This window comes from Lissotriton helveticus, chromosome 1_1, assembly GCF_964261635.1.
Source record: "Lissotriton helveticus chromosome 1_1, aLisHel1.1, whole genome shotgun sequence".
Classification (NCBI taxonomy): domain Eukaryota; kingdom Metazoa; phylum Chordata; class Amphibia; order Caudata; family Salamandridae; genus Lissotriton; species Lissotriton helveticus.
In genome coordinates this window covers 1,135,500,299-1,135,527,550 of record NC_136057.1, presented here as the reverse complement: position 1 = coordinate 1,135,527,550, position 27,252 = coordinate 1,135,500,299, and positions in this window count along the sequence as shown.

Sequence of the window (27,252 nt, the reverse complement as noted above, 5' to 3'; positions counted from 1 at the left end):
GTCTGCAAGATCCTTCGTGCGTGAAGCGCCGCAGCTGTTGCGGAGCTCACGGAGGAGCGGCCATCTTGGCTGCCGCGTCGCGCGCTTCTCCTTTTCCTATCATTTTAACTGCTTTCTCCTTGCTTTTCTATCGAGACCATATTGTTCGTATGAGCCTCCAGGACCTGCAAGTGCCTAGATACCCAGTTGGGTGATTAGCTGCGCTTTACAAATCCATAATAAGTGATTGACACATATGGTTGGGTTTCTTGCACAAAGTTAAAACTGCATGGTAAGTATAAAAACCATCCGGTAATGCAAATAAAATCACAACTTTGGTTGGTCACGTTTCCAGTAGCAAGCACCCGCTCATCCACCTAGAAAGCGTACTCATCTAGCATTAACATTACACAAACGATGCTGAAGATTCGCTTGTATGTTGACTTTCCTTACTGTTGAATTGAATTTGTGGTAAAAAAGATCCTGATTCTGTGACTTTGGAATACAAAATCTCACCTACTCTTTCAACTTCTTGCTTTGTAAGATGAGCACAGGGCCATAACATGTTTCCTAAGAATTATTATAACAGTAGGATCTTGGGATATCCATTTAAGGCAACTAGTTGTAAGCGGGCCAATAATCACTGGAATAACCTCTATGCTACAAAATTCCTGTGTTTGTCTTATTTTTTCCTGTTATATTCAACACATTCTACCCGCAGTGGGTGAAATGTTCTAATAGCTTTCTAGCCCTTCTGCACTGGTCCATGCCGGTCATTAAAAGTTCCTTCTCTCCTTAAAGCCTCTCACCTGTGGCTGGTCATTAACGGACTTCTGCCTCTTCGTAGCCTCACCGTAGTGCCCGGTCCTATATTTGACCAGATAGCCTTAAATTATTGCTAAAGCCCTTGGCAGCAGACACAGCCGAGAGGCCGTAGGCCGGAAAGCTATATTTTGAAACAAAAAAACTACACCGCAAAATATTCTGTACCAGTATTACATACATTAAATTGGAATTCCATTCATTTTATCATTTCGCCATTGGAAAACGTCCAAAAAGTATCAGCAGACAATCCACCGGGCTCGTTATCTACATTATATTAAAGGTTATCATCTTTGCTGGTGAAGGCCCACCGCACGCGCTCTAATTACACAGCAGCATCATCTGCCAGGATCGCCATAGAAACAGCGCGTGATCCAAGCACGCTGCGTCCCCTCAGTATGGCCCCGGCGACCTCTGCACGTGACCCGCTCCCGGAGGAAAGCAATTTAGCGCTCCGCTGCACAAAGAACAGTATATATGAATCACAGAAAAAGCAGATAAATTAGTGACAGGTACATCTGAATAGGCCTGCTTCCGAGGCTCTTATCAGCCGCAAGCTTGTTTCACCTCAGTTTAAAAGATAAAGCCACGTGGCAGGCGGCCTCTGCAAGCCCCAGCCAGCCAAACATCCCCCATTGTCTATTGGCGGCAACGGCAGCCTATTATTTAAGTCAATGTGACGGCAACGAAAGCAAAGTGAAAACTATCTGCTGGCAAGAAATTCATCAGCATATGAACAAGCAATTTACCTTTCGCAGCATCTTTTACCGGCTTGCTGTCTCAGTCGCGTTCTCCCCCACCACACGCAACTTTTATTTCTGACAGGTCCGATGCCCTAAGGTTGGAGACGAGGTAGCCTCAAAGCACGCAGCAGTGGGCTGTAAACGAGGGCTTATCAGAGGCCTGTGCAGACAAGAACAGCTGCCAGCCACCGGGAAAGCTCCAAACGCCAGCATGAAAAGATAGAGCGGTATCTGCAGCCGTGCGGTAAATTGTCAAGGGAGTTAGACAAGAGAACAGGATTTGACATTTTCTAGAAATGGTACGACACTCTCAGGATCTTTGGACATGTTTTGAAACAATTTTAATGGGCATGTTTTGAAACAGATGTAATGTTGCTACGGATGAAGGAGGGGGTTTGTTGCTTCTTATATTTTTAGGCAGCACGTTCTTCGCTTGTGTGTAAATATTGAAATATGTGCTAGTGAAAAACATCTGTATTTTAAATACTGTTGAGTTTTCTTTTCCTTCTACCCATTATATGCTCCTCGCTGCGACTGGTATGACTACAAAACTCCTCATTGTTGCAAAACCGTACAAATATGTGGTATTAAAGTGCATATAATTGGGGGTATTATCTGAAACAAAATGACTATTTCCTTTTATAAAAGAAGTATATTGAAAATGTTGTACAAAGAATCAAAGAGTTGTGCTGTTCAATGGAGAATAATACTTTAGGAAAGGAAACGTTGCTGTTCATGGAATTCTATAATTTGGCTTCAACTTTGTCCGCCCGCTACCCTATCAGGAAACGGGACCGCCCGCTATAAGGGTGGGGGTCCCGTGGGGGCAATTAGGATGTGTCCGCCACAGTGGCGGGCGCATCCTGCATTCCTGTCATTGTGGCTGGCGGTGCACTCAGCACCGCCTGCCACAATGCCAGAAAGGCATGTTTTGCACTTATATGCACAACATGTGCATGGAACTGCAGGGAGGTACTATAGGTACCCCCCATGTGCACCCCCACCCCCCGGAATACCTGGGGCCCGCAGCGGGCCCCCGCAGTCTTTTCCCGCATGCCTTTCTGTGGCGGCATTAGCATCTTTCCGCTCCCATGTTAATATGGCTGGAGCTGTCTAACAGACACCGCCACCATATTAACCCCTTTTCAGCCTGATCAACTCGTTGACCGGGCCTAAAAGCGGCAGACAGTCTTTCCATCCGCCGAGGTCCCCCCCATAATAAAATGGCCGGGGGAAATGGATGGTGGGCGGGGTCGGATCACAGGCGGATCACCACCGCCATGCGGGCGGTGGCGATCCACCCGTGATCCTAATGGGCCTTCTAATGTTCACTTTTTACTGTGGGCACACGAAAGAACACTGTAAGTAATATCCTCTGCAAACTCACAGGGCCATGCTTAAAAACTGCTCTGTGAATATGCAATAGTATTTTATATTAAATCGTCTTTTCTATATGCAACCAATGCAAATCCTTCAGCCTGCTAGCTACAGATCAATGTCTGGGAATATTCAATATAAGCCTGGCCGCAGTATTTTGTATAATTTGTAGTTTATTGACATATTTTTTTGCACCCCCTTTTACAGCACATTGGAGTAATCAACTCTGGAGGTAATCAGCATATGCATAACCGTCTTTCCAGCTGTCAGGGGTACGTAAAGGAGGATCTTACGTTGCATTTTCAAAAGTCCAAGGGGGATATTCACAAGACTTATCTCCGATTTATCCCCACCTTAACGCATCAAAGGGGAGATAGATTTAACAACCCATTCACAAGCTGGTGCAAACTGCAGACATCGCCTGTAGTCCCGCGATAACTGCCCAAAAATGTATCTCCAGGATGGACTCCACCAACTAACCCTAATGAGATGCAGAGTAGCCGTTCCTGTGCAAAAACACAAGAAAAAACCACAACACCACTTTCACAACAAACTGCCAGATCTGCGATGCGAACCAAAAACAGGCAATAAGCCGCGATAGCAGCAGGGAATTAACACCTGCCTTTTGCTGGTGTAAAGCAGGATGACTATAACAAGAAAGAAACTCCCTCACGACCTATAAATACTTTTATCACAGGGAATACCTCTAACCACAAAGGCATACACAAAACATATCTTCACCTTTTTTTGGTTTTACTTATTTATTTTATATTTAAAATCTTTTTTTCATTTCTTTATATCATTTTACTAAGTACAAAAAATCATTGAATATGCATTGTACAAAAACTCATTGACGATATCTATCATCGAATTCAGATCATCAGTATATATCCAGTACATAAATTCCACAAATTCATAAAAAACAGACAGTTCTACTGAACCAGGTAAAGAGCCACAACACACATACTCACACATACATTCTAAGCATACAACACATCAAAACGGACACTAGATCATCCTGTCACATTGTATCTGATGTCCAATATGTGACCGTAGTCATTTGATCTAAATATGAAGAAAATGGCCAACGCGTTTCGGTGGAAGAACAGCAATGGAGACCACCTTCATCAGCACCCGCCAGAAACAATTCAACATTGGAACTCTAGACCTGGATTTTGAATCTTTTTTCTACAAGCTATATCTGTCACAAGATAGTGACTCTTCGTAGGAACACAGAGAAAATCCTTGTCATACTAGATTGACCTTATTGCGTCATCTGATTAGACACTGTCACTTAAGTATACTTGATAGTGAGGGGAACTTTATTCATACTCTTCTTGTCCGTGGTCGGAGGAATATATTACTGCTTATATTGCACGAAAGTCAGAAGGACCCGGCTTGTTATATTCCTCATATGAGAGAGACCCACTTTTCCAGCACAATTTGGAGAAAGCGGCACACTTCCTACTTAGTTGTATTTAGCGATCCATTTCGTATGTTCTAGGCGCCACCGAATTTCGTTATAACAACACAAGATGCTATGCAAGGCTTATTCAATTCCTAGTCGATAGTCGCCTCCGTCTCCGACCGCAGTTCTCCTCACAGACTGTGAGGAGAACTGCGGAGAGTATGAATAAAACCAAAAAAAAGGTGAAGATATGTTTTGTGTATACCTTTGTGGTTAGAGGTATTCCCTGTGATAAAAGTATTTATAGGTCGTGAGGGAGTTTCTTTCTTGTTATGGTTTTTTCTTCCCCTCTACTCCCTGACCTGAAGTGAATTTGAGAGGGGGTCCCTAATCTATTCTATTTAGTAAAGCAGGACGACTACCTGCAGCATAAAAGGGAGCCCAGTCAAGAGCCACACCTGAAGACCCTCAGATGCCATGGAGACAATAATCATGCAACGCCGATATCACTACGCAATAGCTGGATTCCCTCACGTGTCATGGACAAACAACTGCACATATGTACCTCCGTGCCCCCTGCACACATTGCACACAACTATCACAACAGAAAGCTCATGCATACCATGAAAGTGAGGGCAATAGTGGACGGCCCAGGACTCCTCAACAATGTCGTGGCCAACTCCCCTGGCAGAGTGCATGATACTTACATCTCCCAACAGTCCATCATCACCCAGCGCTCCCTGGATGGCACACATGGAAATGCAGTGCCCGTTGGTAAGTCCAAAATAAACACACAACACACCTCCAGCCCACAGTCATGCAACTCACGACACTTCCAATGGGCACGCAGCCATGCCAACTGACCAGACACAACAACACAACTCCATTGGGAATCCGGCCTTGCCATGCCCACAACCCAGCCACAGCATGGCACCATAGGCAGACAATAGCAGGATGTGAGGAGGGGAATGGAGCAGGCATGTGCGAGAGCGGCAAGTGACTAATGAATGTGAACCTACCCAATGCCAGGTGTGGCCTGAAGGTGCCGGACAGACCACAGAGTGCAAACCGATGAAACGGCCATATGGAGATCAACTGCTGGTGTATGGAGTGTAGTGGCCAGTGGACAATACTATGTCCCCTGTGGGGCAGAATGCAGAAATGTTGCACATTACGTTCCCCCTGCATGTGCGTGCATAATGGGTGGGACCTGTGTACGCCAGGCCTGCGTAGGGGTGTGAACAAAAAGCCAAATCACTGGTCGTGGTTCTCATTCAGAATCGACAACGCGTCTGCCAGAGCGGGGCCTCTCAGCCCACCACAAGACCTGCACAGAGCGCGGCAGGGCCAGCATCCCTGTGCGCCTGCTGCACCCTGGCCCGCTGGTCCCCAGACCTGCCATGTCTGCCCCAGCACCCCAACGAGGCTCCGCTCACCTGCCTACACCGGCGTGTGTCAAAGAGGGCCCACCACGTGCCGGTGCAAGCTCCAAGAACCAGTCCCGCGACCTCTGCAGCCTCCGCAGACCATCGCAGGACCCCTGATACTGGCCCACATTACTCCTTTCTCCTTTACATACTCCACCAGGTCCAGTAGGTCACACATGTGGAACTGTATCTTGGGTAAGATGTGGAGGAGTCCACACCATTGGACATATCTCATCAAAGGCGGCATCCCCTAACAGCACTGGTGCCATTAACTCTGTGCGCAAGGAGTCATGGGAACTATCTGGTTGGACCTTGGTGGTGTCTGAGTCCATGGCCTGGTGGTTTCCAGTATTTTCATCTGGCTGGCCAAGTGTTATGTGTATCAGCCCTGCGGATGCATGAGTCAGTTGCCAGGCCTCATTTGCAGCGCAAACACAGTCAACCATGGGCTGCACACCTGTGTCCGCCTTGTCCTGTACATTGGCCTACACTCACATGGCTGCACACCTTCAAAGGCCAGCGTCTCGGTGTTCCCAGAGTCGCAGACATCCTGCCACACCCACGACTGGCCTCTGTACATCTCCTGTATGAATGCAGATGGCGAAGTTACTGTAGGGATGAAAGGTCATTTGTCTGAACAATCAGGCGGTATCACATCTGCAGCTCTGAGCAGGAACTCACGTGTGGCCAGCACCCCCTCACAGATACAGTAGCATTTGCTTGCGACTTCCACAGTATGCACTGCTTGACATGAGACCAACGTGTACACATCCCACATGCAGAAGTCCCTGGTCGTAGTTGGGATGCATGAAATGGCCTTTTCACATACACCCACCCCAGGCCTGCACCCATTGCACTCAGACACTGTTGATTGCACCGAGCTGTGCCATTTAATCCAAAAGACTGGCGCAGGGCAAGCCAGTGCTGCTTCAAGCAGAGGCACTGATGCAATGGCAGACCATCCCAGACACATGCTCGAATCCAGTCACATGGACCTGTACTGTGCACGTCTGCTGCATGTATTCGGGGCACTGCCATTGGCTGTCTTGCAGATCAGTTACCGGTTGAGCGTCCACCTTGCGGAGGTCACCTGTGTTCAGTCTAGTTGCAATGTCGCTCGTGTATATTCAAGTGATCCATGGATGTCTGTCTCTCCAACGTAACAGTAGCTGACCTGGATAATTACGTGTATGTGCGCGCCCCCTGTTGGCCCACGACCTGGAGTGTCACCATGATGCCTGTTTATGGCATGCATGGATGTTTGGCATGCAGGCTGGAAACTGGACCTGAAAGTATGCATGAGTCCTCGTGTGTAGTGAGCACATTGTGCCACTACCCAATTGGACTTTGGTGCACATTGGGTCCAGTGGTTGGAGTCAGCACATCTGTCCAGGTCAGCTGATGGATTACGTCGACAACATGTCAGATGTGGTTGGTGGATGACGATCACTCATTGGAGATGTTGACCTATGCAGCTGCACTCAAGTTCATGGACGAGTGACAAGGTACCTGCAGCCACAACTAGATGTGACTCATTGCATGTTTCCCGACGCCTGGTTGCATGTTGTGAATCTGGTCACATGTCCCAAGACGACAGTGGACATGGCTGCATTGGCCTGGACTCATGATCCATGCGCGGACAACCGACGCGGGTTGGCACTGACTTGTGTTGGTGATGGACTCCCCCGAGGTGGAAAAAGGCGCTTTTCTACGTTCCTCATTCAGACATTCTGCTGCATTGGTCTGCATATTGTGGAACTTCTCTTGGCCGTACTGACTCGCACTTGTTGATAAAGTTTCCGCACTTTCACTTGTCTCCAACTGTGTTGTGTCCTCATTTGTATTTCAATGTGTGTGTCACAGACTCTCTGGCTCCCTGCCATACATGCATTGCTATCCCATCAGGACTGTGGGTTTGTACTTGCGCATGTCCCTGTTTCGGGCTTAGCCTGATGCGTATGGCCTTTTACGGGCAACAGGCTGGTGCACTTGTGTCCTGTGTTCGGTTGTGCAAATGTTAGAGTTTGTACCACATTGTGTCCGATGGGGTGCTCTGCTTTCTATGTGTGTGCTGCATTGTGTGTAAGATGTCCCTTCAGCTCTGATTTTGCTCAACTTTCTCCCTTTCAGGCAGTATGGTTTTTACCTTCTGTGCTTGTTCAGTGGTGGGATGTTGGCGAGTTGTGTGACTTGTGCTCTTGGTTGGTGTTGTTACTCTTGGGCATGGTTTGTCTGCAGTTGTGCTGTGCTTAATTGTGCATGTGTGCCATTGTGCCCATCTCCCCCATCCCCCTAGTCCCTGCTGGTTCCTCTCTCTGTTGCTGTTGTGTCTGTTGTTTTAGGCAGTTTTCGGTCCCCGAGTCCTGCCACAGTCTCCAGACTGATGTGGTGGACACCATTTCCTCCATGTCATCCAGCTCCTGGTGTGGCGCTGGCCTCCACCTCCGGTGTGCATTGCTGCCTTCTTGTTGTCAGCGTGTTTCTGATTGTTTGTGTGTTTCGCATCATTCCGTATGTTCTGGTTTACTTCCATTGGCCTCCTCCGCTCTCCGGCTGCATTCACCTTGTCCAAGATGGCCTGCCATGTACAATGTTTTGTTGCCAATGGGGCTTGTGTGCTTGGCTGTTGTTTCTGTTTAGTTTGTCTCTTTTTTTTTAGGCTTTTGTTGTGCTTATTCCCGCCTGCTGTATGTGTTGCGGGCCTTGCCGTGCTTATCGCTGCTTTCCTCATCGGGAATGGGATCTTCACATGTTTTTTTGCGTTGAGGTTTGTGTTTTTATCTCGGCGGAGGTGGTTGTATCACCGACATTGGCCGTGGTATCGGCAGACAATCGCAAGGTACCGCCTTGTTGTGAATTTCACTTTAATACAGGGTTATTTTCCCATGATCAGCTGCGATGTGCAAAGGTGAGTTAGCATTTTTTGATGAAGTTTAGCACATGTTCTTGTGAATATACCCCCAACACAGATGGCGTCACATTCTGGAGTTCTGGGCCAAAAACAGTTGAGATTCAATTGTCATCCCTAAATTATGATTACTGGCTTCGGAGAAGACCCAAGCTCCTGTGGCCATCAGGCAGTAGTCTAAATCTGGTAATTAAGTCATAGGATAAGCAGCTTGCTTTTATCAGAATTGAAATTCAGGTGGTTTTGCTTCATCCATGAGGGGAAGGCCATCAGGTACTGTCTAAAATTAGATCTGATGAGTCAATCATCCTTGAACAAGGGGTTAATTAATTGAGGGTATACAACCGTTTCAACGCAACTTTTACAACGACTTCCTTTACAACGCATTTTTTACAACGCAGGATCCATTACAACGAATGTCTTTACAACGCATGTTTTTACATCGCAGATGCCTTTACAACGCATACCATTACAACGTAAGAATAGGTAAGTATATAATTATATTAACAATTGTATTTTATTAATTTTTTTATTAATAATTATATATTAATTGTTTAATGTATATTAAAAAAATAACATTTAAAAAAAATATTAATGTAAGTAATTTTATTATTAATTAAAATGTTTACCCATACACTATCCAGCACTTACCCTACTATTTCACCCACCTGGAGTTAGAATAGTAATTTTTACCCCTACACTATCCAGCACTTACCCTACTATTTCACCCCCCTGGAGTTAGAATAGTAATTTTTACCCCTACACTATCCAGCATTTACCCTACTATTTCACCCCCCTGGAGTTAGAATAGTAATTTTTACCCCTACACTATCCAGCACTTACCCTACTATTTCACCCCCCTGGAGTTAGAATAGTAATTTTTACCCCTACACTATCCAGCACTTACCCTACTATTTCACCCCCCAGGAGTTAGAATAGTAATGTTTACCCCTACACTATCCAGCACTTAACCTACTATTGCACCCCCCTGGAGTTAGAATAGTAATTTTTACCCTTACACTATCCAGAACTTACCCTACTATTACACCCATTATTATAAAACAGTTAAATGATTAAATACAAAATATATATATATATATATTTATAAAAAAAAGAAAATTAAAATAAAATACAAATTAAATTAAATTAAATTATATTAATTTTAATTAATTACATTTAAAAACAATATTATATACTTACCTATACTTACGTTGTAATGGTATGCGTTGTAAAGGCATCTGCGATGTAAAAACATGCGTTGTAAAGACATTCGTTGTAATGGATCCTGCATTGTAAAAATTGCGTTGTAAAGGTAGGCGTTGTAAAAGTATGCGTCGTAACGTCATACATCCTTAATTGAGTGTTGTTTGCGTATGACAGTACCTCGAAGACAAAGTCCCAGGTAAGTTTGCCCAGAGGAGCAGTATAGATATTAAACATTGTAGGGCTCAACGCTGAGCCCTGGGGCATTCCACAGTTCAGGCAATTTTTGGGGATGTGTGAGAAAATGGGTTGTTGGTGGGCTGGTGTCTGAGCGCTAGTCAAGCAACAACCACAATCCTTGCCAGGGTGAGGCACAAGCCAACCCATAATTAACCTGTGCGCAACCCTTTGGTAGCTTTGCACAAAGCAGTCAGGCTTAACTTAAAACAATGTGTAAGTATTTGTGCAACACTTCAAATAGTAATAACATGAACATAACACACAAAATGGACCCCGCATCATGTTAGAAACATAGCACTTTCTTTAATCCCTTCGCTGCTAGGCCTTCCCAACTGCTAAGCCTGTTTTTGGCTATTTGGGGCACTTTGCGCTTAAGCCCTCATAACTGTTTGTCCACATAAGGTATCCTGCCAAGTTTACATCCTTTCTTTCTAATATCCTGGGAATTCTAAAGGTACCCAGGGTTTGTAGATTTCCCGGAGTAGACCGAGAAATTTGCCAAAATGCTGCAACAATTTGGGTTTTCTGCAAAAATATTTGAAAAACGTATTGCAGAAGGAAGTGTCTGTCTCTGCAAATGGTATCAACAGAGGGTTTGTGGCACTAAAATCACCATCTTCCCAGCTTTCAGGGACAGGCAGACTTTTGTCAGAAAACCATGTTTCTAATCAGTTTCGGCATTTTACTGAGACATAGCCTATTTCTCCTATTTTGTGTGCTTTCAACTTCCTTCCAGTTGGTGGTAGAAATGGGTGTATAACCATGGATCCTGGAAAGCTATACATTTATGGAAAGCAGACAAAATTGTGAATTTATCAAGGGGTCACTTGGGTAGATCCTTCAAGGTTTTCCTATACAAATAACAGGTGAAATAATAAAAAGTTTGAAATTGAGTTGAAAAAGAAAGCCATTTGTGCCTACATTTTCACCTATAACTTCTAACCATGGAAGATTTTATTAAAGCAATATACCATTGAGTCTGCTTGACCCTTATGGTTGTGGGGATATATAGGGCTTGTAGGTTCACTAAGAACCTGAGGTACCCATAGCCAATAACTGAGCTGCAACTTGCAATGGTTTTTCATTGTGTTCCTGGTATACAGCAATTCATTTGGTAAAATATAAAAAGTGAGAAATAGGTATCAAGGAAATCTATGTATTTCTAAAGTTGAAACAAGATGTGGAGTTTAGAAGTAGTGGTTATTTGCACATCTATGAATTTGTAGGCACCCTTACCAGCAAGCGAATTAGAAGGCATTTTTCAAAATGACTTCTTTTTTATACATTGTCTTACATTTGAAAGGCACAAATTCAGAGAAAGACAATTGGTAATAACACTTTTTCTACTATTCTGTATTCCCCTAAGGCTCCCCAAAAAATTGGTACCTCACTTGTGGGGGTAGGCCTACTGCCCTCAACAGGAAGCGGCCCAAAATGCAATGTAGACACCTCACAATTTTCCACCCAAAACTGACCCTTTTTTTCCAATCTGCATAGCTGTGAATTTTGGGCCTTAGCTCAGCCGTCACCTAGGGAAACCTAGCAAACCTGTAGCTGTTTGAAAACTAAACACCTATGGGAATCCAGTACGAGCTGACTGGTGTGACCTTCTCCAGATATGTGTACTCAGAATCCCTTGCAAACCCCAAATTTAACTAACAAAATCACATTTTCACCACATTTCGTTGTAGGAAAGTTGTGGGATCACCATGCCGCCACAAATTTCTTACCACTCAGCACTTCCCGAGGTCTCCCAATAAACATGCTACCTTACTTGTGTGGATGGGCCAAGTGCCCGCAACAGGGAAGGGCCCAAAACATATTGTGGAATCATCGAAATTATCTGACACAAAACAACCTGATTTTTCAAAGGTGTAACCTGGGTTTTGTGCCCGAGGCCCGGTGCCATCTATGGAAACCTACCAAACCAAAACATTTTGGAAAACTAGAGAGCCAAGGGAGTCCAGGGAGGTGCAGCTTGGCTGGATCCCCAAAATTTTCTTATCCAGAATTCTCTGCAAACCTCAAATTTAATTAATAATTTCACATTTTCCTCACATTTCTCAGTGGTAAAGTTATGGGATCACCGCACCGGCACATATTTCCTACCACCCAGCATTTCCTACAGGTCTCTTGATAAAAAAACGACCTCACTTGTGTGTGTGAGCCATGTGCCTACGACAGGGAAGGGCCAAAAAAGTACTGTGGAGACATCAAAATGATCGATAACAAAATTACCTGGTTTTGCAAGGGGTTAAACTGCGTTTTAAGTCCTGGGCTCGGCGGCCATCTAGGGAAACCTATAAAACACAGACATTTCTGAAAACAAGACACCTGGGGAGTCCAGCGAGCTATAGCTTGTGTGGATCCCAAACACCTTCTTAACCAGAATTCCATGCATACCTCAAATTTAGCTAAAAAAAATACTTTTTTCTCATATTTATGTGTGGGAAAGTTGTGGGGCCATCATGCCAACACAAATTTCCAACCACCCAGCATTCCCCCAGGTCTCCTGATAAACATGCTACCTCACCTGAGTGGGTGGACACGGAAGGGCCCAAAACATATTGTGGAAACATCAAAATTACCTGACACAAAACAATCTTGTTTTTCAAGGGGGTAAATTGGGTTTTTTGCCCGAGGCCCAGTGCCATCTAGGGAAACCTACCAAACCCAGACATTTCTGAAAAAAAGACATCCGGGGGAATGCAGCGAGTGTGGTTTGCATTGATCACCCAACGTTTTCTTACCCCAAATCCAGTGCAAACCTCAAATTTAGCTTAACATTTCTGTGTGGAGTCACTGCACCAGCAAACATTTCCTACCACTCAGTGTTCCCTTGGTCTCCTGATAAAAATTAGGGGTGGGCGGAAGTCGCGGAAGGGACTATCGCGGAGAGGCACGGAGATTGAAGCTATCTCCGTGCCTCTCCACGATATTTCCGTTCGCGAGCCTGCCCACCGCCTGCCCGCCTCCCGCCCGCCTGCCTCCCGCCTCCCTTCCGCCTAATTACATTAAATTAAAAGGCTAAATATTAACTTAAAATCAAACTTACCTTATTGCACCGCAATCTTCCCAATCGCGGCTTCATCTTTGGAAGCGCAATTTCCAAAGATGAAGCCGCGATTGGGAAGATTGCTGCGCAATAAGGTGAGCTTGATTTTAAGTTATATTTAGCCTTTTAATTTAATGTAATAAGGCGGGCGGGAGGCGGGAGGCAGGCGGGCAGGAAGCGGGAAGCGGGCGGGCGGCCAACTTCTGTTCCGCCCACAAATGGGCGGAAATTTGCCCCGTTTTTCCGCCTTCCTTGCAGAAGGCGGAAAGTGCAAATTTCCGCCCATTCCATGGGTGGAACGGAAATATCCACTCACCCCTAATAAAAATGATACCTCACTTGTGTGGGTGAGCCCAGTACCTGAGCCAGGGAAGGGCCAAAGACATATAGAGATTGAAAGGAACTGACTCAGAGAATGTGGTGCATTAGGAATAAATGTACATATATTTTGGGTTCAATTATCTTAACAAATTAATGATCACTATAGTACTAATAGGATCTTACTTAGCACCAGAATCAGAGTTTAAAGACATAAACTTTACTAATTCACATACTTACAGTGTTAGGGAAGATCCCTGTTGCAGAGGGCCTGGTGGGCCAGAGTCAACATTTTGAACATTATACATTTGTGCACTGGAAGCCAATGAAGCATCTCACAAAAATTAGATACTGAGACATATTTAGGTAGCCTATGGTTAAGGCATATTGCCATGTTCTGTATTACTTGTATACACATGGCTAAGCAGTCCGGAAGACCTAGATACAGAACGTTGACATAATCCAACTAAGACAAGATCATTGCCCTTACCACCATTACTTCAGATTTGTTGGGGAGAAGATACAGGCATTTCTTGACCATAAGGAGGATCCAGAGACAAGATCTAACTACCGATGAAACCTGGGCCTTGAAGGAGAGTTGGGAGTCAAACATCATGCCCAAGTTTCGGGCCACTGCCCTGGGGGGTTGAAGGGCCAACCTCAGTGAGCCAAGCTCCAGTCCACCCTACAGAAGGTTTCAACCTAAAGAAAATGATCTCTGTTTTTTCTGGGTTTCATTGTAGTTTATTAAACTGGAGCCAGCTAAACAATGCCTTCATACAGAGTGCAAAAAATTATTTGGTGCTCACTGAATCCCCTTCATAAAAGAGTAGGAGCAGCATGTCATCAGCATATGACACAATCTTAGTGACAAACAATTCGACCAGTCAAGCAAATGGGCTCAGATAAATATTGAAAAGGGTGGGACTCAAAGAGGAGCCCTGTGGGGAACCCCATTTCAATGCTTTTGCCATGGAAGAGCAAGGGTTCAACCAGAAACCCTGTTTTTGGTTCTCCAGAAAGGAGCTCAACCAGTCAAGGGCTGGCTCCAGCACTCCTAGATGTTCCAGCCTTTGTAATAGAATGCTGTGGTCCACCGTATTGAATGCTGCTGAAATGTCCATCAGCACCATAGCCACATTGAGGCCGCAATCCAGACTAGATTTGATGGATTCTGAGACCTCAAGGAGTGCAGTTTCCATACTATTATGGGGTCTGAAGCTAGATTGGGATGGATGTAAGAGATTATTGCCTGTCAGAAAGTTGGTGAATTGATGATTCACTACTTTTTCTAGAACATTTGTTGCTGCTGGCAATAGGGAAACTGGTCTAAAGTTTGCTGGTACTTTTGCATGGAGATAGGAGCAGAAGAAATTAAGAAAAAAAGTTGTCTACCCTTGACAACGAACACAAAGAAAAAGTTTGTGTGTACAGAAGATGGACACCTAAAAGAACTGGACATGTAGGGATTAGTAGCTATGAACACACTTTCAAATGATGGTCGGACCTTGGCAAATTTTGCAGGGAAATGAAAATATTATATAAGGGCTCTATTACATCTGTGGACAGAATGCTTACTTTCTATTGCAGCTGACTGGGAGGGGATCTGCTACTTAAGAATATTAATTCCAAAAAAGAATCATGTAAAAAGTTTAGATGCACTGACACTAACAACCACACATAGGCAGAAATGAAGTACAGAACCAGGATCTGGGGTAGTAGGAGACATATTTGGAGCTGTCATTTCAACTCTAAGAGTCATTTTAAATGGCAAAAAGATTAGAAAGCTGTCAACTGTTGTAAAAAAATGGCAATTAGTGCACATTGAGCTTTGATTGTAATAAATACATAACTAATAGCTATATGATCAATGGTTTTATAATACCGTCTTGCATTAGATATTTTACTTGCCAAAAAGGGTAGAGTATGCTGGATGCTTAAATTAACTCACTGCTGCACATTCATAGCTGACAGGAGTAGGGAAAAAGAGAGGTTTACAAAGAATATTTCGGGTTAGGAACCTGAATTACATGAATTGGAAAGCCTGCGCTTATATGAACATTTTGGTAAAGGATTTGCCACAATTGGGAATTGGTTTTCAACAGCAGGAAAACAGCAGATAAAGGTATACTGAACGTTATATTAATATCAATTGTAATAGTAGGGCTTTGTCTTATATTTCTTTAAGGTCTATTACTGAGCTGTAAATGCATACTCCGAGACAAGAAACATTTCAAAAGAAATTATATGAAAAGGATGTGGGATTACATTTCAATATGAACGACGACTTTATGAACTCACAAACATTTAGGGTGTTGAAAAGAAAAAAGACAAGACTCAACTGATGAAGAAGGTGCACTCTGAGAACGTAGATGTGTGATGATTTTATAAATCATCAGATTGGGAAATTGATTAAGTTAGAAATGTGCTAATTATTAACTCGAAAAATGATAGCAAATATGACTTTATTTCATATATGTAATGTGAAATAGTTGTATCTTTTCTGCAGAAAGCTTTCATTTCTATGGTTCTCCTCTTACCAGGCCACACTATTTAATTTATTCTACTTTATTCCGTTAGGAAAATAAATACTTTCCCTAAAATAGTGATTTATTGTTATAATCAAACTCTATAGCTTGACTTTGTGAATTGTACGGTTGCCTGAAGAATGTATTCCTTCTTTCTTCACACCATATGACTTCACTATAATTAGATTGTTTTCTTTGCCACATATACATAATGAACATATGTATTAAGGAAAATACAATGCTTGCTGCAGCTTACATTTTGTGATCTAACCAAGAAATGCTAGAATTTGGCAGTTTCATTTCATATAGTAGCTCATTGTTATACATGGGACACCAGGCAGTTGACAGAGTAGGCTTGCAAAAGGTTCTCATGAGAAACTTTGTAGATGTATCTTCTTGTAAATGGCTGTAGCCATTTCTAACTGACTTCATGCTGGCAGGGACGTTTACCCTGGGAACCGAGGACAAAGGCTATAGACCATCAAAAGACCTCTCACCATTGGATGCTGATAACACATTCATCTGTTTTTGCAACATGTTTAGCTGCCTTCTATATAGTATGTGTTCCTAGCTAAAGAGGTTCTCGTTCCATGCATCCTACCCTGGCATGCCCCTTGGCATGTTGCTGTGCTACCACAACCTGCAATACCTACTGTTTATGGTTATTTCTTTGTTTTCCTTATGATTTTTTAGTAGATTTTCTGTTTTATACTGATTAAAGCTACAGCTGTGATTCTCTCCTTCTCACCTGCATAGACGGTTGCTACTGCAATTGTCCGGAGAACTGGGCTGAGTCTTCAGAACTACCATTTAGGGGGAGTTTGATGCTCCTGTTACTTATTTGACTTTTCTCCAAAATCTATTTGCTCTTTTCCAGAAGGAGAACCCTTATGGGTTCTAGTTAGGGTTGGAAAGGTCCTTTAGTTTAGAGTTTGGACTGTGCTCTAAATGGTACACGCTGTTTTTATTTCTCTATGCTTGTTCTAACCAATCTTATTTCTTCTTATTTCTGCAATCGATTTGCTTCTCATTTGAATAAAAAGAACAAAAATACTGACTAACCTACCAAGATGTTATTTTTTTTTAAAGTTCACCAACCCTCTCTTTATGGACTGGATGTCAAATGCAATTATTAATGTAATTGTTGTGTAAAGCTATATTCTGAAATGGTGGCAAAGATTCATCGACTGAGAAAAGCACAGAACTTTAAGGATCTCTGTAAGTTTTAAGGTGACAAAATTTGGGGACATTTTTATAAGATTTCCACGCTCACGGCATAATTGTAGAAGTCCTGTGCATAATAGACTCTGCTCTGATCACTACTACCAACTACAAAAGTGAATATATTTATTTGATTTCAAGTTGTAGCCCCTGCTAACTCCCATCACAATGTGACTTCCCATCAGTTTGTGAATAACAAAGTGACAATAGCCAAGATTGGCTAATTCCAAATGGTTCATAATCTTAATTATCAGCATGTTGGCGAGGCTACAGGTTAGCCAACATGTTTCAGCCCACTATAAGATGCCACAAAATGGTCAGGGGCTTTCGTTAGGGCTAAAAAATGAATGCTCCCTCCCTGGTTCTTCTAAAAGTTGACCTATATTTCAGTTTTATTGAAGGTACAGATAGCTTTTCCCTCCACAAATACCAACATTTTCGATATTTTTACTCCAAAAATCTTTTTCATAATGCAGAGAATAATTATCCTCCTACCTTTTGTATTTCAAAAATTCCACCTATTAAGAGAAAAAAGGGAAAAGAACAGGGAAAACACAGGAGAAAGAGAAACACAAAGACTAAACATAAATATTCAAATCCAGTCTTAAAATGCCATTTCACTCCATGGGCTGAAACATGTTGGCTAACCTTCAGGATCCTAGGACCATTAAACTCAGTAAAGACCCATTTTTCTATTTTGTAATATCCATTGTTTCCCCGCGAATAAAGGGATACCTGGGGAAGCAATAGGATTTTTAAGGTAGTTATAGTTAGGATAGTTTTCCATAGGAAATCCGCAACATTCTATTGGGAATAACTTTGGCGCCGAATGAGGGATCTGCCTGTAATTTTCCTTAACTTTGCCTCGCTGCGCTCCGCTCCTTCCCTGTAAGTTTCGGGGGGAACCGTCAAGCGGGGGCCGAGATAAAAGGGGGTCCCAAAACGTGTTTTCCCCCATGTTAATTTCCATAGGGCGGTTGGACTCACTTTTAGCCCGAACGGCTGAATGGATTTCCACCAAACTTGGCAAAATTGTAGGGACTGGTACCCCGATGTGCCTTTGCTATGTCTCAAGATATATGCTCCAGTGGTTTTTACGAAAATTAACTTTGAAAAAATATATATTGGGCTACATTGGGCTATATATATGTTAGAGCCCAAATGTAGCCCAATGTAGCCCAATGTAGCCCAATGTAGCCCAAAGATGGCCACCAGAGACAAAAAAAAACAAATGTAGCCCAAATATCAGCCAGATGTAGCCCAACTATAGCCCAATGACAGAATGTCCCAGAGTGTTCTAAAGAACAACTAGAGCGCTAACAGTCTTACTTATGACAAAAGTATGGCACACCTGAAGTCATCTTGATTGGAATAAAGTGTTAACACTTAAAACATTTAATTTGCAAAGGAACAAAATGAGGGGGTTTATTTTGCCATAGAAATTATGATTAGTGCTGAAGAAAGAAAAATTAGGGCACATTTTGAGTGACTTCTCAAATCCTCTTATATTTCATTAAAAAAATTCTGATATGCAGTCTCCCAAGATGGCCACCAGAGACAAAAGAGCCCAAATGTAGCCCAAATATCAGCCAGATGTAGCCCAACTATAGCCCAATGACAGAATGTCCCAGAGTGTTCTAAAGAACAACTAGAACGCTAACAGTCTTCCTTATGACAAAAGTATGGCACACCTGAAGTCATCTTGATTGGAATAAAGTGGTAACACTTAATACATTTAATTTGAAAAGGAACAAAATGAGGGGTTTCATTTTGCCATATATATATATATACATTACCTACTGGCGGTCGCCAGTAGGTAGTTATAGTTAGGATTGATTTCCATAGGGAAATCGCAACATTCTATTGGGAATAACTTTGGCGCCGGTTTAGGAATCTGCCTGAAATTTTCCTCAACTTTGCCTCGCGGCGCTCCGGTCCTTCCCTGAAAGTTTGGGGGGATCAGTCAAGCGGGGCCGAGATAAAAGGGGGTTCCCAAAACGTGTTTTCCCCATGTTAATTTCCATAGGGCGGTCGGACTCACTTTTAGCTCGAATGGCTGAATGGATTTTCACCAAACTTGGCAAAATTGTAGGGACTGGTAGCCCGATGTGCCTTTGCTATGTGCTCCAGAGGATTTTGAGTAATTTAGGTTCAAAAAATTTTATATATCTATAGCCACGCCCTGGTACGCGCACCAGGGAGCGCTCCAGGCGCGCCACGCGACTTGCGCACGGAAAGCTGATTGGCTCTCGGTTGTCTGTAAACATTCGAAACAGTCCGGAGCGGCCACCATCTTGTGTCTCGGTAGGATCGAGACATAAGAGGTGGCAAAAACAAAGGGGGAAATAAACAAAAGGGGGCAGGGTAGACCCCCCATGACCCCCTAGGTTTGATGTGGGGGTCATAAAAGGGCCCACCACATACATTTTTTTTAAAAAAAATTAGATTTTCACGAGGGGAACGCCCGGTACGCGCCCCAGTGCGCGTACCCTGGAGAAAAAACAATGACAGACTTCTTTACAAATGTAGCATTTTTTAATACATTGGAGGGAGTTCTTTTTCATTTTTTAAGAACACAGCTCTTTGATGAGAATTGGAGGTAGCTCTGAAAAGAACTTTTGTTTTTCTTCTTTTTTTTAACAAAAACAAAAACAGGGAACTGGAAACAGCTCAACAGGAGCCAAAAAAAATAAAAAATTAGGCCTGGGGATGGCAGCGGTGGTTTCCGAGAGCTCGAACCAGGAGTGTGACACTTTGCTCCCCATAGCAAAGAAGATGGTCACATTTTCGGCATTTTAATATAGCCTGATTAAAAGCAAGCTGAATATTTGGTATCATCTCCTGCTCACGCCGACGCACAGAAGGTGTTGCTCCACCGGTAGAAGTAGAGCCACCATCCCTGGGAGCCTCTCGTGCCAGAGCCCTGACACTCTCCCGTGCATAGTTTTGGGGATGTTTCCTTGACACGTGGCGTATCATCGTCCAGTTCCCGAAGCTGTATTTCTTTCTGGGATTTCCTCGCGATAAGATGGTGTGGCATATTTGACACTCCACCTTTGGAGCATTTACCTTCTTCTCCCCCTCTGGAATTTTGAAAAATTTCCAAATGAAATGTTCCTTCACAGTTCGTTCAGGAACCTCCTCATCAATGAAATCCTCAGTCTCATCACTGCTGCTGGATGCTCTTGCAGCCATAATAATAGAAGTAAATATGACACAGGTGCCAAAAGCAGGTCTTGCACTCACAAAAGTGAAACAAGAAGTGAAGGAAATCAGCGTCATCAGCAGTGCATTGCACGCGCAAGTTATAGTGAGTCCAACTAACTATAACGTGGGAATTTCAATGGTTTTATGCGAGTAAAATTTCCACCTAACTATAACTGGTGTGAAACCTATGGTTTTTTCAGTGAATTTATATATATATATATATACTTGAAGATGAAGGATCACAAGAAAACAACAGCCAGCCAGGGCAAAAATCTGGATCCCAAAGGATACAATGAGTCACATAGAAATAAAATATCCAAGAAAGAAGTGACTCAAACAGATATATTCACCAAAGAACAAAAATATATTTCCACTACAACGTTTCAGCTTCCGCCTTCCTCAGGTAGTTTCAAGATGGTAAGCTCAGTGGCTGCACAGATGACACAGCTGAATTTTCAAAAAGCATCATGAGTGAAGATTCCATTTGGAATGTGGAATCAATGCAGTCCTGAGAGTTCTTGAGATATGCAGTAATCAGGATGTGTTGTCAGTAATGTTCAGTCCATCTGGATGCAATGATTTTAAACGGTACATCCAGAAGTTTTCCTTGGAGTCCAGTATTTCTTCCTTTGAGACATGTTCCATGGGGAAAATCTTCAAATCTGATAGTGAATGATCCACAAGGTTAAAATGATTGGCTACAGGCTGGTCAATTTTCTTATTAATTATGGCTGATTTGTGGTTCCTGAATCGTGTGCGGTGGTCATTCATTGTTTGGCCTACATATTGTTTTTTACAGCTTTGTCGTTGGCACTGAATCACATAAATAATGCATGTTGAGCGACATGTAAGATGCTGTCTTATTGCATAGGTCCTTCTGGTAACATAACTAGTAACTGATGATGTTTGTAAAAGGTATTCACACGTGATGTACCTTTTAGAGTCACAGCAATGAACCCCTGCATTTGTTACAGCTTGCTTAAGTTCTGCTCTCACAATAAGAGATCGTAAATTTGGAGCTCTGCGGTAAGCAATGACTGGCGGTTTTGGAAAAACCTTTTGCAATTTTTCACAAGTGGACAGTAAGGGAATTGTTTTTTGCATTATATTTCTGTAGTTGGGAGCTGATGGATGATAGTCAACTACAAATGGAGTTCTGTCGCTTTTGTTTCTGGCGTTGGTATTCCAAATAAGTGCTTCTCTGGGTAACTGCAAAGACTTGTCAATTTGTTGCTGTATGATATGCAGAGGATAGCCTCGCCTTCTAAATAATGTAGCAAGCTCCTGTAGATGGTCTTTACAGGTATCCTCATTGCTGCAGATGCGTCTTATTCTCAGTGCTTGGCTGTAGATGATGCTCAGTTTAGTGTGATGAGGGTGACATGAAGTCCAGTTTAGATACAAATGAGCATCTGTAGGCTTGTGGTACAGATCAGTTGTAATTTTGTGTTCATGAATGGTGACTAGCACATCCAGAAAAGGAAGATGATGCTTCTGTTTGGTATTGCTGCTGGTAAATTTGATGGTAGGATGGATATTGTTGATATTAGCTGTAAATTGTTCCAATGTTCTACTTCCTGCATTCCATATTATAAATATGTCATCAATGTATCGTAGCCATACCAGTGGTTTGATGCTAGAAGTAGCAAGTATACTGTTCTCTAGTTTGCCCATGAAGATATTTGCATAGGATGGAGCCATCCGAGTACCCATGGAAGTACCTTGTATCTGCAGATAGTGTTTACCATTGAATGTAAAATTGTTGGATTTAAGGATAACTCTAGCAAAGTTGATAAGCACATTTGTTGATGGTTTTTTCACAGTTCTTTTACTAAGAGCTTCAGATAACGCTATAAGCCCATCCTCATGTGGTATATTGGTGTATAATGATGTAACATCAAATGTAGCTAGAAGAGTATCATCATCAAATGTGTAGGTTTGGTTTAATTTTTCAATAATTTGAAGGAAGTGACTGGTATCTTTAACAAATGATGGAAGTTCCTGTACAATGGGCTGGAAATTCAGCTGTGTCATCTGTGCAGCCCTGAGCTTACCATCTTGAAACTACCTGAGGAAGGCGGAAGCTGTAACGTTGTAGTGGAAATATATTTATGTTTTTTGGTGAATATATCTGTTTGAGTCACTTCTTTCTTGGATATATATATATATATATATGTATATATATATATATGTATCGAAGAGAAATCCTGAACCGCTGAATCACAGGCGGCACCAAGCAGGTAACGACCTCTTCCCCAAAAGTGAAAATGCTCAATAACAGGCCATCCAACACCGTAAAGTGCAAGCAGTCATTATTTTATTCAGTGCTATATATATATATATTCACTGAAAAAACCATAGGTTATAGACCATATATAGTTAGGAATTAGCATTTACAAAACCTTGAAAATTCACTGAAAAAACCATAGGTTATAGACCATATATAGTTAGGAATTAGCATTTAAAAAACCTTATTTTACTCACACAAAACCATTGAAATTCCATATATAGTTAGTTGCACTAACTATATATTGCGCACCCGCAATCCACTGCTGATGATGTCACATATTACATCATTCATGACATGGTCAGTGACATCACTGATGACATCACTGATGACATCTCAAATGACATCACTGATGACATCACTGATGACAACATCCAGTGACTATGTTTCTGTAAAGTTAAAATATGTCTTACATATTGAAGAATGAGTGGATGTATAAGTGTCTGGACGAAGGATTTAGTAGGTGCATGACTGAATGTATGAGTGAGTGATTAAATGTGTCTCACTGAGTGCATGGGTTAGTGACTAAACTGTCTTAATTTGTGCATCATTATGTCTGTTGTTCTGTAAACTGCTGCATGTGTTGATCAGTAGCTATATGAGTAACTATATGGGTTATTGATTGATTGCCCAAGTATTTGCATGGGAGACTGAGTGTGTGTGTGGCTGGATGGGAGGTGTGTGACTCTGTACAGATCAATGTGTACTTGTATCAATGATTGTATAAGAGAGTAAGTATGTGTTAGTATATGGTTGAAAACGTAAGGTGCTCTATGTTTAACTGTATAGAGTAGAAAATGGAAGTGTGATTGATTCTTTACAGGACTGACTAGGTGTGTGAGTAACTCCATGGATGAGTGGCAGAGTGTGAGTGTCTGTATAGGTGTATGAGTGCATATGATTGTGTTGTAAACATGAGTGATTGTATGTATGAATGATTGTATGGGTGAATGAGTGAATGTGTGTGTAGACGTAGGAATCAGTGAGTACGTATGTAGTAACTAGTATTGGTGTGTCAATGGTTTCAAAAATTATACTCTGTTTTTAACACTGGGTGAAACAGAGGTTATATTAAAATGTGAGGAGATGCATTGTATTGTCACATGAATGATATCATCAGTGATGTGGTCATTGATGTCAAATGAGATGTCATCAGTGATGTCATCAGTGATGTCATTTGAGATGTCATCAGTGATGTCATCAGTGATGTCACTGACCATGTCATGAATGATGTAATATGTGACATCATCAGCAGTGGATTGCGGGTGCGCAATATATAGTTAGTGCAACTAACTATATATGGAATTTCAATGGTTTTGTGTGAGTAAAATAAGGTTTTTTAAATGCTAATTCCTAACTATATATGGTCTATAACCTATGGTTTTTTCAGTGAATTTTCAAGGTTTTGTAAATGCTAATTCCTAACTATATATGGTCTATAACCTATGGTTTTTTCAGTGAATTTCAATGGTTTTTTAATAGCAAATATCATAAGCTGTGGAATGTCAAGTACGTGGTAAGAATTTTTTTTTTCGTGTTTATGCACACTGATCTGCTTTGATTGCTGCCCCCCACCCCTCATTTCTATTAGGAGTACTCTCTCTTTGCAGATAGTGAAGGGTAGTTAACGCAGCCCTTTCCCCCTTTGTAATCCGTCGTGCCTGCTTCTCTCTCCATTTGATTGATTGTTCTCTTTGGTTCATTCTCTATTTACAAACAAGCACAGAGTCGCAATACTCTGTTTAGTCTTTGCAGATAGCGAAAAATCGTGTAAAAAAACAAAAGGAATCGAGCAAAATCAGTAGGCCACTAATGGGATCTCTTTTGACCTCGCTAAAATAGAAACATTAGGAACAACCTGTTGAAAATAGCAATGCGTATGTATATAAGCGGCGTTCATTTGTGTTCACAGTACCCCTTGTTGATTGTTTCAATCGAGCATTGAATTGTTCGAAGTTAATTCTCTTAACGATCTTCTCTACCTGCAAACGAGGAAGAATAGGAATATTCTATCTCCCTTTGCAGATAGTGAAGGGTAGGTAACGCAAGCCTTTAACACGTCGTACCTATTTCATTCCTCATTGATTGATTGATTGTCCGAACATTGACTGTTTGGGAATTAGTTCTTTTTGGAGGTATTCCCTGTTTGCAAATAAACGTAGGAAAATCTTTGCAAGTAGTGAAAGGGTACGTAATGCGGACCGTTCTCCCCCGTTGTAATCTGTCATGCCTATCTACTCCCCACTGATTGATGCACCTTTTTCACCCGGACCATTTACTAGAGATACGTCATCTGGCCCGACCAGAGAGCACCCCTAGTGAAAAGGACATATGCAATAATAACGAAGTGATCACTGTATCCTGTTAACAGAAACTTTACCATGAAACAACCTGGAAAGAAAAAAATAGGAAAACGAAAATCAGTAGGCCACTGATGAACATGAACTTTTATTAAACTACGAACAAAGAAACGATAACATAACGTAATGATAAAACCTATTAATGTCCTAGAAACAAGAAAACGTTAAAATATGCCAGTGGTGAGAGACCAGAAAAACAGTAAGAGAAACCAAATCACCCCTCGCTGTCCCACCGCCTGCCACGCCCAAAAAATCGATAGACTAGGGAAAATGCAAGTCAGTAGAACATCCACCCCCACTCTGGAAACTTCCAAGGTGGGGCAGGGTTCCGGCTACGCCCAGCCGGGAGCAGCCCATATAAGGCAGGTCCTGCTGCCACGCCTCGGCCAGGAGATCCTAACGTAGGGTGTAGCCGGAGGAGAGGCCGAGACCAGCGGGACCCGGCCAGGGGATTGCCTTTACAACGCTGAACAGTTGCAGGGGGGGGGAATGTCTCCTCGACCCTCCCCTCTCTCTCCCAGTCCGGCCGCGGTGGCCCTTGAGAGTTGCAGGTAGTCCCGCCACATGCTCTTCCGGTCCGACCACCAACGGTCGGGGGGCCGAGGCCGACGGGATCCGGCTGCAGCCGATAAACCAAGAAACCCGTTCATGGGGCCAGAGCCAGGGGCGTCCGGCCGACATCCACCGGAAGCCCGGCCCGAAGACGGACGGGACACTTCTTTCTTTTATAATGGCTGCGACAACACTGGAGGGGGATGTCTTGCACATGCCTCCGACCCCCCCCTCGTCCTCATCGCCTGGTCCGGCCATAACAAATCTCAAGCGAGACGCCGTGGGGTGCACTGGGAGGGAGAGACGGTGCGAACAGGCCTCTCCCGCCTCCCCAGGTGGAGGCTTCCCAGCTGCACCCTCAGCGCTCCAGGCGGTGGCATCCTAACAACTACAGTGCTGCACAGTTTCGGAACGACCTAGATAACGGTTCTTCCACTGTGGCCATGCTGCAACGTCTCGCCCGGCAGGGTGGAGCCCGTCCGCTCATGTGACCCCGCGATCGCCGGTAGCTGCCGAACTCTCAAAATGGCGGTCGACCTGGCAAGAGCGGGCCCAACATAAAGAAATGGCCCGGTCACTGGTTGACTCCACCCCCGTAGTCCTCCACGACCTTGAAGATTCTAGAGGAGCCGCGGGAGTCTCCGACCCCCGATGGGGAATGACTGCCATGATCGCCCGTGGAGTGACGAAACTGTATCCGCGGGACGTCGGCGCTCCCATGCTGGCGCCAGCCTCACTTTGAATTACTACAATCCTGCAGACCTCACTTCCGGTGAAAGCACAGTGTGACCCGGTAGGAAAAATTATTGCACCCCCTCCCCTTTTTGACTGATAGTTCAAACCACCGATCCTTTCCTTTGCCCTTTTAACGGAACTTTGGACTGCCTCCCCCTCTTTTACATTTTCTAGAGAAAACAAAACATTAACCACTACATTAGCATAGCAGTTGACACCAGAACTGTTTTCAAATTGAAAACCAACAACATCTTCAACAGAATCCTTTTTGTTTCTGCTGTGACCCTGCTACAGCACAGGCATTGTCCCCAGCAGTAATTCTGCAATGCCGGTAAGAATAGCTGTGGTGCCTACTGGACTCACTCACCCCCGCGGCGCCCCACGCCGTTTTTTGCTGGGCGGCAACTTACTAGACATCACTTTCGTGCCATCTAGATTTCAGCGCGTTCTGCTGCCTTGGAACTATTCGCACAACAGACCGCTACTGACAAGAATATTTCATTATTGGTGCTGTCAATTTCAATAAATCTATTGGATAATTAAAAAGAAATTGCCACGGTCTCTTCGTTGTTTAAATGTTTTTACTGTTTTTGTTTTGTTGTATATATTTATATGTTATTAAAGTTTTATATTCCTACTACTTTGTTGGAGTGCTATATATTTTTAATGTGACACATAATTGTAAAAACTTTGATGTACAAAGAGTCATTCCTGGAATCTTCCGCTTCAGGCTCGGTCCCCTCCCCAATCACAATACAGGATGGTTTTCAGATAGTAGGAACGCGTGTGCTGTGACGGATCACATCGGGTGTGGGCCTTGATCTACTATAACTCCTTTGAAGAGGGGTGATTCTTTACAGCTGGGGCCATAAACTACATCTG